This window comes from Lynx canadensis, chromosome B3 (genome assembly GCF_007474595.2).
Source record: "Lynx canadensis isolate LIC74 chromosome B3, mLynCan4.pri.v2, whole genome shotgun sequence".
Lineage (NCBI taxonomy): Eukaryota > Metazoa > Chordata > Mammalia > Carnivora > Felidae > Lynx > Lynx canadensis.
The window spans coordinates 99,350,347-99,367,597 of record NC_044308.2 but is presented as its reverse complement, the minus strand read 5'-3'; the positions used below and the strand labels follow the sequence as shown (position 1 = coordinate 99,367,597).

At 39.4% G+C, this 17,251-nt stretch overlaps 1 protein-coding gene across 2 annotated transcripts in view; it reads right to left on the bottom strand.

Annotated features, from left to right (window-relative positions):
• GNG2 (G protein subunit gamma 2) overlaps positions 1 to 17,251 on the bottom strand; it is a 120,126-nt gene that overhangs the window by 89,120 nt on the left and 13,755 nt on the right. Inside the window, exon 2 of one of the 2 annotated variants that reach the window (XM_030319092.1) lies at positions 13,145 to 13,186. The exons of the other annotated variant lie outside the window; for it this stretch is intronic. The gene's annotated coding sequence lies outside the window, so the exon portion shown is untranslated. The remainder of the gene's footprint in view (positions 1 to 13,144; positions 13,187 to 17,251) is intronic. 2 annotated transcript variants of the gene reach the window in all.

Here is a 17,251-nt window from a genome sequence, read left to right as displayed (position 1 = left end):
CAATGTCTGTTTATGCCTTCAAGCCTGTCCTCCTGGAGAAGTCACTTAAACATCTTCTAGGCATATTTACATTCTAGATGCTTAATACATAAACGAATGGATATATTTCTAGATTCAATGGATACACTATACCCCTATATATATTTCTAGAATGAATGGATGTAATATATCCCTGCATATATTTCTAGAATGAAGGGATATAGTACCTAGATGAACGGACATCCCTGGGAGCCGTCTTTTTCCAGGGCCAAGGTAAAACAGAAATTCTCTTATGCAATTTTTCGTAGCGTACCAGAAGCTGGACAGAATACAACAGAATGCCCAAGATAAATGCCAAGTCACCTTGGGAGAACTTCATTCACTAAGTTACAGCAAAAGACAAAGGCAACATTCCTTAGTAGAGTTACAATGGTTTTAATTTCACTGTTTCATTCACATCATGATTTAAAGTAAATGACATCAAAACTCACACCATGGCTATTAAGATTTCTAAGAGCAGGAAAAAAATGTCTTTCGTCCACGACAAATTCCAAGTACCCAGGAAACACTGATTTATTGGGACTAGACCCCATGGAACTCTATGTCCAGACGTTACAATGTCGGTCCTGATTCACAGCAGTGGAGCAGCTAAGAGCATTCTAAATAAGGCGGTGCTTCGCCAGGTGAAGGAAGGCAATTAGAAAGGGAGGAAGTCTGTCTTGATTCCCATCCTCTACAGCTGCTTGAAATCAAAGTTACACCTCTGACTGAATCACCACTGACTCTGAGCTACTGGCTTCTTTTCCTTTCCAAGGATTATCTTGAATATTTGGACTTTGACTTTACTCACTCTGTTCTGCCTACTGCTGTTAGGGGTTTGGTAAATAATCTGATTTAGCTAAGATGCTTTACTGACAGGATATCCTGCGTCTAGTTAACTGAGGTCGGAGGAAAGGGTGATTAGGCAAACTGAATGCATGTTATTTTTAAAAGGAAAGGAAAAGACGAAACTGTCAATGTAGTTATAGGCTCTTTATCATCTCAAGTAAACTAAAACAGTATGATACTGAACTGCCTCCAAAATATGACTTATATGCAGATGTGACATTTTTACTTCCTAATGCTTGAAAGTTCCACGTTGTACTCAAGACCTAGAATGCGGGTGCAGCATGGCCAACGAGGAAAACAGCTTTAAGTTTTCCTTCAGCAAATTAAAAACAAGCAAATTAAATTAACTGCTGAAGTTGAACGTTTTTCCCCAGTTTTACAGATTACTTTTTAAAATAACAGTTTTATTGAAATATAATACCCATACTATAAAATTCACTCTTTTAAAGTGTATACTGCAATAACTTTTAGAATATTCAAAGTTATGCATCTATCACCACTACTATTCCAGAACATTTTTATCACCCTCCAAAAAACCCCCATACCCATTTCCCCTCCACCACCCGAGTCCCTGCAACCACTGATCTACTTTGTCTCTATGGATTTGCCTATTCTGGACATTTCAATAAATGCAACCGTGTAACATGTGGCCTGTTTTGTTTAAGTTTATTGATTTATTTTGAAGGGGGGACGGGGAGGGAGAGAAAGAGAGAGAGGATCCCAAGCAGGCTCTGCACTGCCAGCATGGAGACTGACACGGGGCTTGAACCCACGAACCATGAGATCATGACCTGAGCCAAAACCAAGAGTTGGACGCTTAACTGAATGAGCCACCCAGGCACCCCTGTTGTGCCTGGTTTCTTTTACTTAGCACAGTGCTTACCAGGTTTATCCACAATGTAAGCATGAATCCTTATTTTGTTCTTTTTTATGCAAATAATATTCCATTATATGACTATATCACAATTTCATCCAGGTATCAGCTGATGGACACGTGGGCTGCATCCTCCAGGTTGCTTATTTCTTTTAAAGAGCAAACAAAAGCTGAGGAAGTGGAAAGAACTGAGCTTCAGCTCAGAATCAACCTAAGCCAGGGATTAATAAGCACCATTACTGTTATGTCTGAATTTATCCCCAGTTGTTATAAACCATGCTACCCCTGGGCGATCTTAATGGAAATGTCAACTGGGTAACATGGAATACGTGAGAATTTTTTCTTATACTCTTAATGAGGAAAGAAGAAGGGAAAGAGAAACAAAACTGAATAGTGTCCTCCAATGGGTGAGCAAACAGTGGCACACCAATCCAATAGAGCGCTACTCTGTAATAATAGGAACAAATAGTGATCTTTACAACACGGATGTGTCTTGTAAAATCATGCTGAGCAAAAGAAGCCAGGAAAAAAATACATAATATGATTGCATTTATGGAAAATTCCAGAAAACGCAAATTCTTCTAGAATGACAGAAGGCAGATCAGTGACTGCCTCAAGACGGGGACGGGAAGGAAAGACAGTTACTGGGTATGAGGAAACTTTGGGATAGAAATGTTCACGATCTTGATTGTGGTGATGGCTTCACAGGTGTATTCAGTCAAAACACATCAGCTTTATTTTAATTTTTTTAATATTTTAATGTTTATTTACTTATTTTTGAGAGAGAGAGAGACAGGGCACGAGCGGGGGAGGGGCAGAGAGAGAGGGAGACATAGAATCCTTAGCAGGCTCCAGGCTCGGAGCTGTCAGCACAGGGCTTGAGGCGGGGCTCAAACTCACGGACTGTGAGATCATGACCTGAGGCGAAGATGGATGCTCAACCAACTGAGCCACCCAGGCGCCCCTGTTTTAATTTTTTTTAAGTTTATTTTTTTATTATGAGAGAGACAGAGACATTGTGAGCAGGGGAGGGGCAGAGAGAGAGAGAGAGAGGGAGAGAGCCATGCAGGCCCTGCGGGCAGTAAGCCCAGAGCCCGATGCGGGGCTTGAACTCACGGATGGTGAGATCATGACCTGAGCTGAGTTCAAAAGTTGGACGCTTGACTGAGTGAGCCACCCAGGTGCCCCAAAACTCATCAACTTTAAATATGCATTATTTACTGTATGTCAATTATATCATATGTCCATTGTACCTCAATAAAGCAGTTAAGAAACTATTTTTTAGTAGGTGAGTATACCCCCCAGAAGTATTTGAATGTGTGAAAAACACTGCCTTTGTTTTGCACATATGGCTGTAATCAATCTTGTAATAAGTCAAATTATTCTCATTTTATACACAAAGAAACTTGAGATTGAGAGAGTTCAATAATTTGCCAAGGGGGCCACTGTCGGTATTAAACTGAGATCTCTTATTCTCAACCCCCAAATCCATGTTCTTTTCTCTATACCACAAGCTACTCACTGTTCCTACTACAGACCCAACTCTTTTTCTGGAATCTCTGGGTCCCAGAATTTCCCAAGTCAGGGAGTTTTCTGGCCCACAGAAGAGATTTATGCTTTACAGTAGTATTCCAAATGTGTTTTCTTTTGTGTAGCACGGTATGCTACCACAAATACCTCTCCAATTATGGGGATTTGTCCAAGTCAGTTGATTTATTCATTTTCAGTGGATCAGAGTAGTTAATCTGGATTAGATCAAGGCAAGTAATCCTGGTCTCTGGGTCAAAGAAGTGAAAATAATTCATCTGAGATTAAAAACAAGCTGGACAAAACAAAAAAACTAGCCATTCAACCCACTAGCTGAGCATTGTACTTCACGGGGAATGATAGGTCACTCTTTTGAATATGGGGGTCCAAGAATGTGGACTGTTCAAAGTTGCTCTGAGGCATCTGTCCACTTTTGGCCACCCTTAGCACAAAACTTAGGTGGAGGTTGCTGTCCCCTCTCTATATGGCTCATGGACAGGGTAGGCTTTCTCACCTGTGAACAGCCTCCAGATCATCTTTCACTGCATAAACAGCTGGATATCGTCCAAATGCCACCAATGTACCTGGGCCCATTTGAAGATGGGCTATGACCACGATTATGTAAAATTAATGAAAAAATACAACTTGGTTAAAACGACTGTTTTTATAAGATAGCTAAATTGAGGGGAGGAAAGGGTGCCATTTCTTTCATGCACGAATGTCCTAATGAAGGTTCTCTGGGCTAGCTATCTTCCATTTGCCCCTCCAGACCCGTTCTCCAATCCTATTCCACTAAGCTCCATCCCCCAGGAAACTAAACCATACAAACTCAGCAGCAGCAGCCTTTCTTATTCTTTGTCTTCCAGCTGGGTTTTGTCAACGGGGAGCACAAGCAGATTCAGAGGGAGAAGGAATCATTTCCGTGTATAGTTTCCTGGGATCTCTGCCTCCCAGGTCATTATAATCTGGCTCCACCTCTTCCCTGGAGGCTACAGTTTCGCTCGGGAGGCCTCTCCTCCCAACCCTCATCCCTTCAGGCTTCTAGACAGTAAAGGAGCCTTGGAGAAGTGCACTTTGCCTACACTCTGCCCACATCCTTGTAAATATTCTCTTTATTAAGCTCTCCTAAAATTAACCGATTTGAGGATGCCAACTTTTCCCAGTACGGCCGAAATGTCCTGAGGGCTAAGAGTACGCCTTCTTCAGAAAATGAACTTTATTCCAAGCCCTCGATTTGTATGAAAACACAGACATTCATGGGGTGATACCAAGGCCAGGCAAAAATAAAGAAAGGCTAGATGAGGTGCATAACAGAGAGCTCAAACAGCTCTGATTCAAACTTACTGCACCACGAGCCTGTAAGGCAAAGACCTATTCACAAAATTTACAAGCATACAGTAAAGGGCGGTGGACGCATTTCTCAGATTTTAAAATGTGGGAGATGTAAAGCATTTTCAGGTTGCTATATCCTTCTTCGTGCTTATAAATCATTTTCCCGTGGTGCCTTCAACATTTCTGCATGTGCTACGTTAGTTAGATTGAGGCTTTAAACCACTTTTGGGGAATTCTAACTACCAATATGAAGAAAGAGATGTTTGCTACAATAAAAACTGCCTAAATGGCAAATCTGAGAAAGAGAGCAGATTTCAGAGGTACCATCTGTTTTCCTTCATTGAGAGGTATTATCATATATAGTAAAAAATGCTATAAAAGTGAAGTGATGCTTCCTGTGTCATACATAAATTATAATCTCAAGCAGATTTTGATTACTGAGAGCTTATATCAAAGATATAAGACCATTAAAGAAAAAGATGGATCTTGATCCCATCTAAGTCCGAAACAACTAACCTTCTGTCTCTAGGATTAACCCAACTATATTATTCCCAAATGAAGAGCATTCTATAACTAGAATAACTACTTTAAGGCTGGCTTAGGTTGAAGATTTTTCTCTAATGAAGACAAAATGTTATGTAGCACAAATCTGTAAAGCTTCTTTTAAGTGAAAAAGCTAAAATATTGAAATATCAATAGGGTGCTTTGTTTGCTTTGGTTTGGGTGTGCGTGAGCACATGTGACTGCATGCTTGCTGTAGATTACAGCCACAGACGGAAAAGAGAAACTCACTGAATTAACTTGAGTCAGCAAGGTAAGATCTATCCTAGTATTCATTAGGAGTGTCTCTAAGAACTTAAGAGTATTTGAAAGAAAATATCGAAAAAATCTGGGGGACTCTGGCAGCCTCCATTGAATTCTGCATCACACCAGATGGCTCTTACAAAGTTCTCACTTCTTATTTTCCAAATGAGTGGTAAATTCATGCTTTTGATTTTTCCCAAGTCAATACAACATATCAATGAATAATACCACTTTGCATTTGTACAGCATTTTACAATTTACAGAGTGTTTTCCAATTCATTATCTCAACTAATCTTTAGAGCAGTTCAGATATGGTCAGGGCAAATATTAGTAACCTCCATTTTACAGATACGAAAACACCTAGAGATACCATCCAGAACTGTCTGTAGCAACTGGAATCAGCTTAGGTAAAAAATGGAAATGAATGTGTTGACTCCCATCAACTGAATTCATAGACTCCAATTGTTAGTGAGCTCTCTCCTTTCCCTTTATCTATCTGCCTCTTTCTTTTGCTTCCCTTCTGTGCATCAGACTTCATTCTCTCAGCAGACTGAAACATGGCCTTATATGACTCTTACTGCCTTGAGATGAGAAAGGATGGGACCTCATCCTCAACTTGGGCTGGAATATCCCACAGGAAGAACCTATTGGCCCCTGCTTGGCCACATGTCCACCCTTTGAACCGACTCCTGTGGTCTGGGGATGAAATACTGTGGCTTCCCCAGCGTGGGCCAAGTCCCCACCCTTGAGGCCAGTATTACCCAAACAAACAAACAAAACAGGAATAGACAGAGCCAGCGAGGAAATTGTGAGCAGAGAGCCAGCCACCCTAATTTGTATGTACTACATTAAATAAATTGGCCTGGGCAGAATCGGAATGACTTCATAACCATCTTCCAGGGCAAGCCCAGCACCCTTCCACTTGACCGCACAGCCCATCACTGCAGGAGTCACACAGGTATTATGCGCCTCTTTGTTCCTCACGGTTACCCGTGCAGTCTGGCTCCAGAGTGAAATCTGGACTAGACTCAGGTTCTAGTCCTCATCCTGTCAGTCATCGGCTATGTTTGTGGGCAACGCATTTAACCTCTGAGAATCACAGCTTCCTCCTTGGTAACATAAACAATTCCTACGTCACGGGGTCATCAAAAGGATCAAGGGAGATAATGTACTTCAGATGACTTTGAAAATTACAAAGAGCTACCTTAAGGTTTATTACTAAAGCTCTGTATGTAAATTTCAGGGAGGCCAAAATGACACAGTAAGATTCTTCAGTGCAGGCCCTCCTACCACCATGCCCTATTGGCATCACTTTGGTGCTGACATTTTTACTTTTTCGGTGTTGGAAGGCACATTTCAAAAAGAAGTATCAAGTAGTGTCTCCAGATTAAAAGATTTGGTCCAGAAGAGAAGCAGACTAACAGATGGTTTAATGGCATTTACCATACTCACCTTTTCACTATAGATTAACCAAAAGATGAAAACTTCTGACAGACACACAAGAAACTATTAACAGCGGATACCTCCAGGGAGTGGGGCTAGAAATTAGCATTTGGAAAGAAACTTCTATTTTTCATTTAACGCCTGTCTCTACTGCTTGAATTTTAAAAATCTTAACACATGTATTCCTTTCATAATAAAGAAAACTAAATTAAAAGCATGGTTATCACATCACAGAAAAGGAATACAGTATATACTTAGTATAGTGTCTGACACATAAAAAGCTTCCAGCAAGTGCTTATTTATTGATCAAAGTAGTTACCGCCTATCCAGCAAAGTAAAATCAACTTCACTAGAATAAAAGCCAGCTTTCATCTCTGTGACTATGCATGTTTTCCATTAATCATATTGTGAGGAATGTTCATTGCCACCTGCTGAGCATATGATTTTAAACTCTTACACCTCACACACCAAAAACTGAAAGCTCCTTTCTTAATTCCCAATCATAAAGCATAGTGCATGCAGCTACCTCTCAACTCTGTTACCGCTGTTCTTGTAGGCACACTTCCTTATTCACAGCAGACGATGCTGGGCTTCTAGGAACCACTCTATTTTACAGTTGGGGGTTTGCATGATATTTTCTAAGACATTAAAGGTTACATGGCAGCATATGCCAAAGCTAAAATACTGATTTAAGTGGTATTTTTTAAAAATGATGCAATGGTTATGAAGTTTGGGTGCTGTGCACTGGCTACGTGCTGTTACTTGTTGCCTAGTTACATCTCTGAGGAAAGGTCAAAATGGTTGCCTCTAAATCTAGAAGGAATTAAAAAACCTTAAAGCTTTATAATTAAACCAAGGATTGTGTGAACCCTTATGTAAGCATCCCTTAAAACAAGTCCCCATCAGACTTTGATCACATGACAGCCCTTGGGAATGTCTAAGGAGATGTTTTAACGAAAGACATTTCTGTATCTGAAATTTGTTACCTGCTCACATTTCATTAAAGTTATCACATCTGGACTCTTTCCATTTTATCATATCCACCTGCAGTCTGCGACCACAGGATATTAAAAAACTGTCCAACCTACTTAACACAAGTTCTATCCCGTGAAAGATAGAAGAAAGTCCAGTGTTTTAAACTGTTCCACTAAAAAACCAAATTGTTATTGTGGTCAACTTTGCAAAGTCTAGGCCAGTCTATAATCTAGTAACAAAAACTATACATCTTAATAAACAACTTGTGTCTAGACCAATTTTGGGTCTAGAAATTTAACATGAGTGTATTAAAATGGCTAAGATGGCTTCCAGAATCTACAGAGAGGGAGAAACCATCTTTTTTCACTTGAAAAAAGTATTTTTTAGGTAAAATTCACATAACACAAAGTTAGCCACTAACCCTTTTAAAGTGTACAATCCCACAGCATTTAGTACATCCACAGTGTTGTGCGGCCATCACCTCCCTCTAGTTCTAAGACATTACTATTACCCCCAAAGGAACCCTGCACCCAGAGTAGTCATTTGGACCTCTTATTTACATTTACTCTCTAATTTCTCTCTGGCAAAGGATAAAAGAAATCTGGGTTTAAATGATAGCATAATGATTTGATATGCTTTCATTTCTTCTGTAACTTTTTTGATTCACAAAAAACCCAGCATGCACAGGTCTGAAGCTGAAATGATGCTAGTCTTAACAAAATGAAACCGGGATTGGTTGTCCTAGAAGGAACCCCAAAACGGGGGCTGAGGTAGATCTCAAAATAATTTACAGTTCTATCCAAGACAAATCCTTGTCAGAAACCCAGATTGTATCTCCATGACTGATAGTGCTCAATCTATTGGGATTAAAAAAAAGATATTGAAAGAGAATTCCTTATACCATCAACAAGGAAAGTTCAGAAGACAGGGAACAATTAAGCACATTTAATAAAAAGGGGAGGGGGGAAAGTGCCAGCTCCTGAAAGTCAAGTACCTGTTCTGGGGAAGCTAAGTTATTATTCTTTCAAGAACACTTATAGCCTTCTTTGTCCCAGTGGTTTAGAGAAACATAAAATAAGAGACCCCAGGACCTTCAGTATTCCCGTTTTCTCACTCTGTCTTGTTATGGTTAACACAGTGCAGTGTCTTATGGAAGCAGGGAGGAAGGACTGAGCAAGAGTCTTTACCCAGATGCAGCTACTTGGATCAGGGCAAGTAGCTCACACTCTACAGCTGGCAAGTCAGGAAGCATCAAGAGCTGGGTGAGACTCCAGCACATCGTCCACTCCAATCCCTTCCCCTCAGGCACTCAAGAGAGTCTTCCTAATACTTCTCTATTTCTGAACAGTCTATGCTATCTGTCAGGTGGGAAAGTCCAACTTTGTCATACAATAGACAGGATTCAAACTAAGAGAGCCCTGGGTTGTTTAGGGAAACTTGGGTTTTATCATTTCCATACATGCTGACGTGCTGAAAAAGAAGCAGTGAGGCACTGTGGTCACTTCAGTAACAAAGTTTTTAAAGATGGGCTCATCAGAGGCATCTTGTAAGAGGGTGCTGGTAACACTGGGGAACTGAAAGGGAATGCCATGAAATGTAACACCTCTTAAATGTCACAGGTTCTTCTTAGTTCTGAATCTGAGAGTTGTTGTTGTTGCTGTTTTTAAGTTGGTTTGAGCAAACATGCTAATGTGGATACAGATTTTCCAAGAGTTAGACTTGCTCCTCTCTTCACCCCAAACCCTGGGGGTTGTTGTCATTATTTAAGGTAATCAAAATTTCTATTCGGGGGCACCTTTATTTGGGGGCATCAGTCAGTGGAGCGTGCAACTCTTGATCTCAGGGTTATGAGTCTGAGCCCCACGTTGGGTAGAGAAATTACTTAAAAATAAAGTCTTTAAAAATTTTTTCTATTTTAGTAATTCATTGACATGACAGCTACTTTCCACTAGAGCCATTTGTTAGACAGATGGTGGGGGGACCAACTGTCCCGATTTTCCCAAGACTGGTCCAGTTTTAGCATCAAAAGTTCTATGTCCCAGGAAACCCCCAGTCTTAGACAAATCAGGGTGGTTTGTTACCCGATTGCTAGCCCTAGGTTTGGTCTTCAGATCTGCATTGCTGAAGCGTCTAGAAGTAAATAGAGAGGGGGCCTGCTACAAAAAGTAGCTGAAAAAATTTAAAATCTCCAACAAAAATTTCCAGCTACATTGTCCTCCAGAGAGAATTTTCAAAAAACAAGCCACTGGTTCATTTCACTCAGTAGGCAAAAAATGGTTTCTTACTGTGTGGGGATGACCTACCTGATGGATGATGGAAATTAAACCATACTTAGAAATTAGCTATAAGAAATACCTCTACAGTGAGGTTTTAAAATATTGTTATTTTTCCTCCAATTTCCACATTTTAGAGCCTAATAAATATAGCATAATATGACACACAGACATAACAGCATAAAATAAAAATCTCACATGTTTTTGGTACTATTCAAAGACCTTGGAACTTACACACTGTGGGCAAACTCCCCAAAGCTGGAGGAACTCCAAAAATAGCACACCCTCCAGGGGCCACACCCATAGTACCAAAAGGTCTGGCCAAGAAAGGAGCTGTGGGACGTCAACCTGTCCACTGGAGCCAATGACAAATACTCCAAGAAAACCCAAAGCCTTTAGGGCTTGTATCTATAACACAGGATTTCCAGAATCAAGATAAGAACTTGCTTCAGCAATTCAGGAACCCTAACTCCTGCTCAACCCTACACAGTGGAATGTTAGATAATCCTACCTCTGCTACCTGACGCCTTTCCACTTTTCTGAACAACTAATCTCTTTTACTTTGCAGTAGGCAGAATAATAGCCTCCAAAGAGGTCCACGTCCTAACCTCTGGAACCTGTGAACATGTAACCTTACAAGGGAAAAAGGGACTTTAAATTAAGGACCTTCAGAGGGAGAGAGTATCTTGGGTTAGCCAGTGGGCCAAATCTTATCACAGGGGTCCTTAAATCAAAGAAGCTTTTCTATCTGAGTTCAGAGTTAAGAGATACAGAAGGCATAGAGAGATGCAATGTTACAGGCTTTGAAGATAGAGAATTCTCTAGAATTCTCTCCTAGAGCCTCCAGAAAGGAAGGTGCCTCTGTCAGTACTTTGCTTTTGGCCCAGTGAGATCCCTACAGAACTTAACCTGCAAAACTGTAATAAATTTGTATTGTTTTAAGCCACTGAGTTTGTGATAATTTGTTACAACAGCAAACAGGAAACGAAATATATCCTTCATCATTGCTGCGCTTTCAATTTGCATGCTGCCTTGGTAGTATTTTGCTTTAAACCCCAATATTTGACCATTTCTTACCCAATGTTTAATTTGCTTCTCTGTATAGACTAAAAAAAAAAAAACAGATTTGGTCCTAGAGCACATATGCTCAAAATCCCTCCAACAGTGCAAAACACTATTTTGCTTTACATATCTACTTGGTTTAGTTTCTTTCTTTAGTTTGTTAGCACAGGGACCACTTACATAAGGAACCACTGAGCATACGTGAAATCAATCATTTTGCATGAGGCAAAAATGCTTGCGAGAATGATAAGTGACAAATAATCGCTCTACCATTGTGTGCAAAGACACAGTAGTTCCCAGTGTCTTCCTAGGGTGCTCTGGATATCACAGTGACTGGAAGATGCCACCGGCCTTTTGTGAGCCAAGGACAGGAACACCAAAAAGGACAATGAAGAATTGTCCCATTCAACATGCCAGCAACTCCCATTGAGAAACTCTGCCTGGATTGATTTGAAGCATTTAAGTACATGCATTAACACGAAAGAAATCAACACAAACATCAGATAGAGAACATCAAATACTTATAAGAGAGTCTTCATTATCAACAATACAGTAGTCCCTGCCTTATCCATGATTTTGCTTTCCACAGTCCCAGTGGTGCTTGGTCAACCACAAATATCCCCCACAAATAAGGGGGGGGGGCTTCTGTATTTGGTACAATGTAGGGATGGCTCAGTACTCTTGCAAGATATTAAGTACTTAAATCCAAAAGAACCTCACTATGAGGTAGCAAAAGCTATATATGGTCTTAAAAGCATACCTACACAGGCCTTTCTTCTAATAAGCTCTTGGTTAGAGATTCTTATCCTAAGTTTCTAATACTAGAAAATACTAAATATTTGCTGAATAAATAAATGGATGAAAGACCAGCTCCAGGAAACTGTCAGTATTTTTTATTAGCACTTTTCTGTAACCACTAAATAGTTATGTAAATAAATAATTAAAAATCCAACAACCGAATTCAAACCACTCACATAAAATCCAAAGGGCAACGAAGAGAATAGGAGGTAGGATAAAGGAAACAATATCGGCCATGAATTGAGAGTTATGGAAACTGAGTGGTGGGGATATGGAAGTTCATTATATTATTCTATACTGGAATATGCCTGAAATTTTTCCTAATGAGGTTAAATTTTAAAATAGGGGAAAGGGGCACTTGGTTGGCTCAGTTGGTTAAGTGTCAGACTCTTGGTTTCAGCTAAGGTCATCATCTCTCGGTTTGTGGGTTTGAGCCCTGCATCAGGCTCTGTGCTGACAATGCAAAGCCTGCTTGGGATTCTCTCACCCTCTCTCTCTGTCACTACTCTGCTCTCTCTCTTTCTGTCTCTCTCTCTCTCAAAATAAATAAATAAACTTAAAATAGGGGAAAAAATCCAAGTTGCTGACTGTTGGTTGGGGCCGACAAACACATTATCACCTGTCTCAGCAGTATGGTGACCTTTCAAGTCTACAACCAGAATCAAATGGCTTTAGCTACTTTCAAAAGCCAAGTTAGCTTCTTTAAGAAGAAACCCCTACAGCATTAGATTGACCTTTCGTTATTATTGTTTGTTGCTGCTGGAAAAAAGCCCTTACAATGTCTACAACCAATCTGTTAAGAACAGGGCTTACCCTTCTCTGATCTAATCTACTGTGACGTCTGTCTTGCACAGGGTATGTCTTCAATAGCTGCAACCGATTAATCATGTATAGTGCCATAGGAATACATTTTAAGGCTATGACCTCAAGGCTCTCCAACTCAGGTTTTTAGGAGAGAATAAGAAAATCTGGGTGAGAAATCTGATTTTAACTATCATCAAGGATAACCAGGCTTGCCTTAAATCCTGAAATCATGTTAATTTTACTAAAGCCTCTACGGATATTTCTTTTTGATAAACATCACCCGTCAAATGCAATCATCTACAGGATCAGTTAAGATACTCTTTTCGGCTTAAAGTTCTGGTTAGATTCAAGAAAATCCTAGGAGAAAGTATTTTATAATTCTTACCTCTTGAGTTCCCAAAGCCTGAGGCTCACTGGCAGATCTGGGCTGTTGAGAAAGCAGAGAGGAAAATGTATTTTTTTTTTTATAAAAAGGAAAAATAACATGATACGTAAGAGCTGAACAGGCAAATGGGTGTTTCTGTAACTAGGGTTTGGTGGTAATGGCTGGATAGCTCTAAGGGCAGAGGGTCTCACAGGTTTACATTTCTGAACCAAGAAACAAATATTTTGTTAACTCTTTTTCTTTTAAGAAGCAGATGTGAAATAAGAGTCTCTTTCTTTGTGAACTTCCCTGGCCTGCAAGAAAACATGAAAATACAAAGTCAGCTTGGGAACTTGAGGAAAGCAGAGTTCTTGGTGACAGAGATGACTAAGAACAAGTCTTTCTCTTGACCTCACCCAATCTGCTCCCAACGGACCAAAGCGGCAGAGGCAGGAAAGGTTCTTGCTTTAGGTGTCCTGGACAGAGCTGAAGTTCCATTTGTGTGTATCTAGCCCTTTAAGAGGGTAGATTTCGACAATTTAGCAATTATAAAAGCATCTTTAGTATCTACAGTTTCTGTGGGCTGTTTAGAAGTAGAGACACGCATATCCCTGGCCACCATGGCTTCTGAGGATGTTGAACAAAAATCACATTGGGTCCTAGGACCCATGAACATCAGTGTCTGTAAAGATCTCACAGTGCTTAAGATTGGCACGTGTGCTACAGTCACAACCCAACCAGCTCCCAGATGGTTAGAAGGGATCATACATTTTATTTTATTTTATTTTATTTTATTTTATTTTATTTTATTTATTTACTTATTTACTTATTTATATTAACATATGAAATTTATTGTCAAATTGGTTTCCATACAACACCCAGTGCTCATCCCAAAAGATGCCCTCCTCAATGCCCATCACCTACCCTCTCCTCCCTCCCATCCCCCATCAACCCTCAGTTTGTTCTCAATTTTTAAGAGCCTCTTACGCTTTGGCTCTCTCCCACTCTAACCTCTTTTTTTTTTCCTTCCCCTCCCCCATGGGTTTCTGTTAAGTTTCTCAAGTGGATCATACATTTTAAAATGAGCCAAAGTTGTTAGGAAAGCATTATCTCATGATTAACGACAGCAAAGAAATAAAAAAAGCCAAGGGCCAAAAACAACCTATTTTCAGAGAATGAAACCTATGGATAACGATGATTAGTGGGGCTTGTAAAATAAGCCTATCCAAGGATGCTCGGAGCTGAGCACTCTCATGCATTACTGGTGCTAGCAGCCTCTTGGGAAAACAGTTTGGCACTATTTATCAAGGCCCTCAAATATGTTCTCAATCATTGTCTTAGTGATATCACTCCTTGACTTTATTAAAAAAAATACAAAATGCAGACAATTTTTACCAAGGTGTTAGAAACAAACGAAATACCAGTAATTCAGCCTACTGAGTAAAATAAAAACTCTGCATGATGGAACTTTGAAACAATACATACAAAAAATTGGGGAGCCTTGGGTGGCTCAGTCCATTAAGGATCCACCTCTTGATTTCAGTTCAGGTCATAATCTCATGGTTTGGGAGTTCAAGCCCCACAGTACAGAGCCTACTTGGGATTCTCTCTATCTCTCTCTGCCCTTTCCATGCTCATGCTCTCTCAAAGTAAGTAAATAAAACTTTTTAAAAAACAGATACAAAAATTTTAAATAAGGAAAAATATACATGATATAAAGTAATGTGAAAAAATACAAAACTACATATAGTATGACCTCAGTTAATTTTGTAACATATGTTTCAAATACATTTTTTCTAATCCTTTTTTATATTTTCACATGTATATTCTTCTAGTATATTATTTCACAAATATTATTTTCTGATAAATATTATAATCTCTCTGATATAGGTTATTCTAGAAAATGACTGGAAGAAGATACATCAAAATGTAAACAGCATATTACCTCTTCTATCCTATCATCTATAGGATAATGAAAGTAGCAGAAATTGCTAGATATGTCCAGTATCTGCTCTTCTCTTTTATGCTTATAATAGAATTTTCAGCTAGGAACATAGATGTCAAGGATAACTACTTTTCCCAGCCTCCATTGCTGCGAGGTGTGTGGCTATGAGACAAAGTTCAATGCGAAGACTGCAACAGTGATAAATGTCAACTTGTGGGCCATGCCCTCCCCTTTCCAACTACGTCCCTTCCTCCTGGTGATAAGTGAGATCCTTAGGGCAAGCTACTACTTTAGATCATAAACCAAGAAAAACATGCTTGAGTGATGGACTAACATGATAGAAAAAGCATGGGTCCCTGGATGTTCTTGGGGGGCAGAGCTACCTTTCCAGCCCTGGACTACCCATACCTCTGAATTATTATGTGAAAGAGAAATAACTTCTGTCACCCACGGTGAAGTCAAGTCTCTGTTATGTGCAGTTCAACTAACAACTCAAGTATTTTGGCAATTTAAGTATTTTCCAAATTTTCAATAATCACCGTGAATTACTTTGATTATCCGAAAAAAAAAGTTTGTTAAGCATCGTTTCATAATGTTAAGAAAATTAAGATAGCACCGAATGGAGTTCAAGCAATGTGTGACTTCTCTCCATATAGGAGAGGAAAAAATGAAATCCACAGTTTCAAGAAGTAGTTAATATATCCTTTCAAGGGTATAAACTACACACAAACTCCCTGAGTTGCCATGACCCTTTCATCATGCACCAGGGCACTTTATTTCAAGCCTTTTGAAAAACAGTTTTAACAAGGAAAAGTTGTTTAGCTCTAAATAAAATCTGCTTTAAAATCTGCTTGAGGAATACTCTAAAAAAATAAAACTCTAGTCAACATATTATAATTATCCACTTGAGAAGATATCTAGACTTCTTAAAGTAAACTTAGAAACATTCTTAAAAACAGCTTTATATGCACTCACTCATACCTTTAATTTAATACGGGTGTTGTTTTCTCCCCATATAGAATCATAATGACTCACCCCTACCGTACGTAATTCCACTGACCCAATAACTGTGTTGACTGTCCATCAAACAAGTGTTATGTTTTGATTTTACTTTCCTCTGGAGTGGAGCTCACATAACCTCTCTGATCTCTGTGACCCATGGGCCCGTATTATAAGATGACTGACCAAGATAAAGGAGTCAAATCTACTCCATATAATAGAGAAAAGATACCTCATCCACTTGGGGATCAGCTCTGAAACAATGGCCTCACTAAAACCAGTCTCTACCCATATTACAATAATGCATTAAGGATCCTTTAAATCTGCAATAACATTATGCCCATGGTATGTGATGTCTTTTGGAAGATCATTAAAGCCTTGTGCACTGGCGTGCAAGACATTTCCCCAGGCAGACCTCAAAGACTTATATGTAATTACGTATCAGATAAAGGATCTATTTTTCCCCCCTTCTACCCCCAAGAGAATGTCAAATGGTCCTTTTCTCCCCTGTGAATCACAACCCCCCCGACACTAATATGGCTAACTTATATTCAATAACAAAGGAGGTATGCCAGAGTTTCTTCACTCCCCTCTAAGGATAACTACGCCAGCATGTTTTCAAGATCCCCCTAAACTCTCTCTTGCAATAGGCAAATAGAAGCTGATAGTCCAAGCTCTGAATTCTCAGTTTCTCTCCCCCTCTTCCCTTGACAGGAACATAAGCAAGCCAACTCGACAGGCCTAATTACCATGGTAACAACATGCACTGTGATTATAGATGTGTTTGTTTTTTAAAATGACTCACAGATTGTTCTCCCAGAAGCCCCAGACACACAGGTTTCTGGGTGGTTTACAAAAGCTATTCAAAGTTTTCTTGCAAATTTCTTGCTCCTATTAGCATAACTGGTGTGATGGAGAGAGATTCATCAAATCAAATATGCCCTTCTCCTTAAGGAAAAAAAAAAAAAAAAAAAACAAAAAAAAAAAACGCTGCTTGGTTCCTTAAACGCTCCAACATTAATCAATTTAAAACTTGGGTTAATAATGAAATTAATTTGAGTTTGTACACTGGAGATAATTAATCTGTTCCTAATTTAAATAATTAAGGTATTTCATAATGTAGTTTTAGAGACCCAAATGAAATAATCAAGTGAAATAAAATCAGCACTAAAAAAATAGCAAAT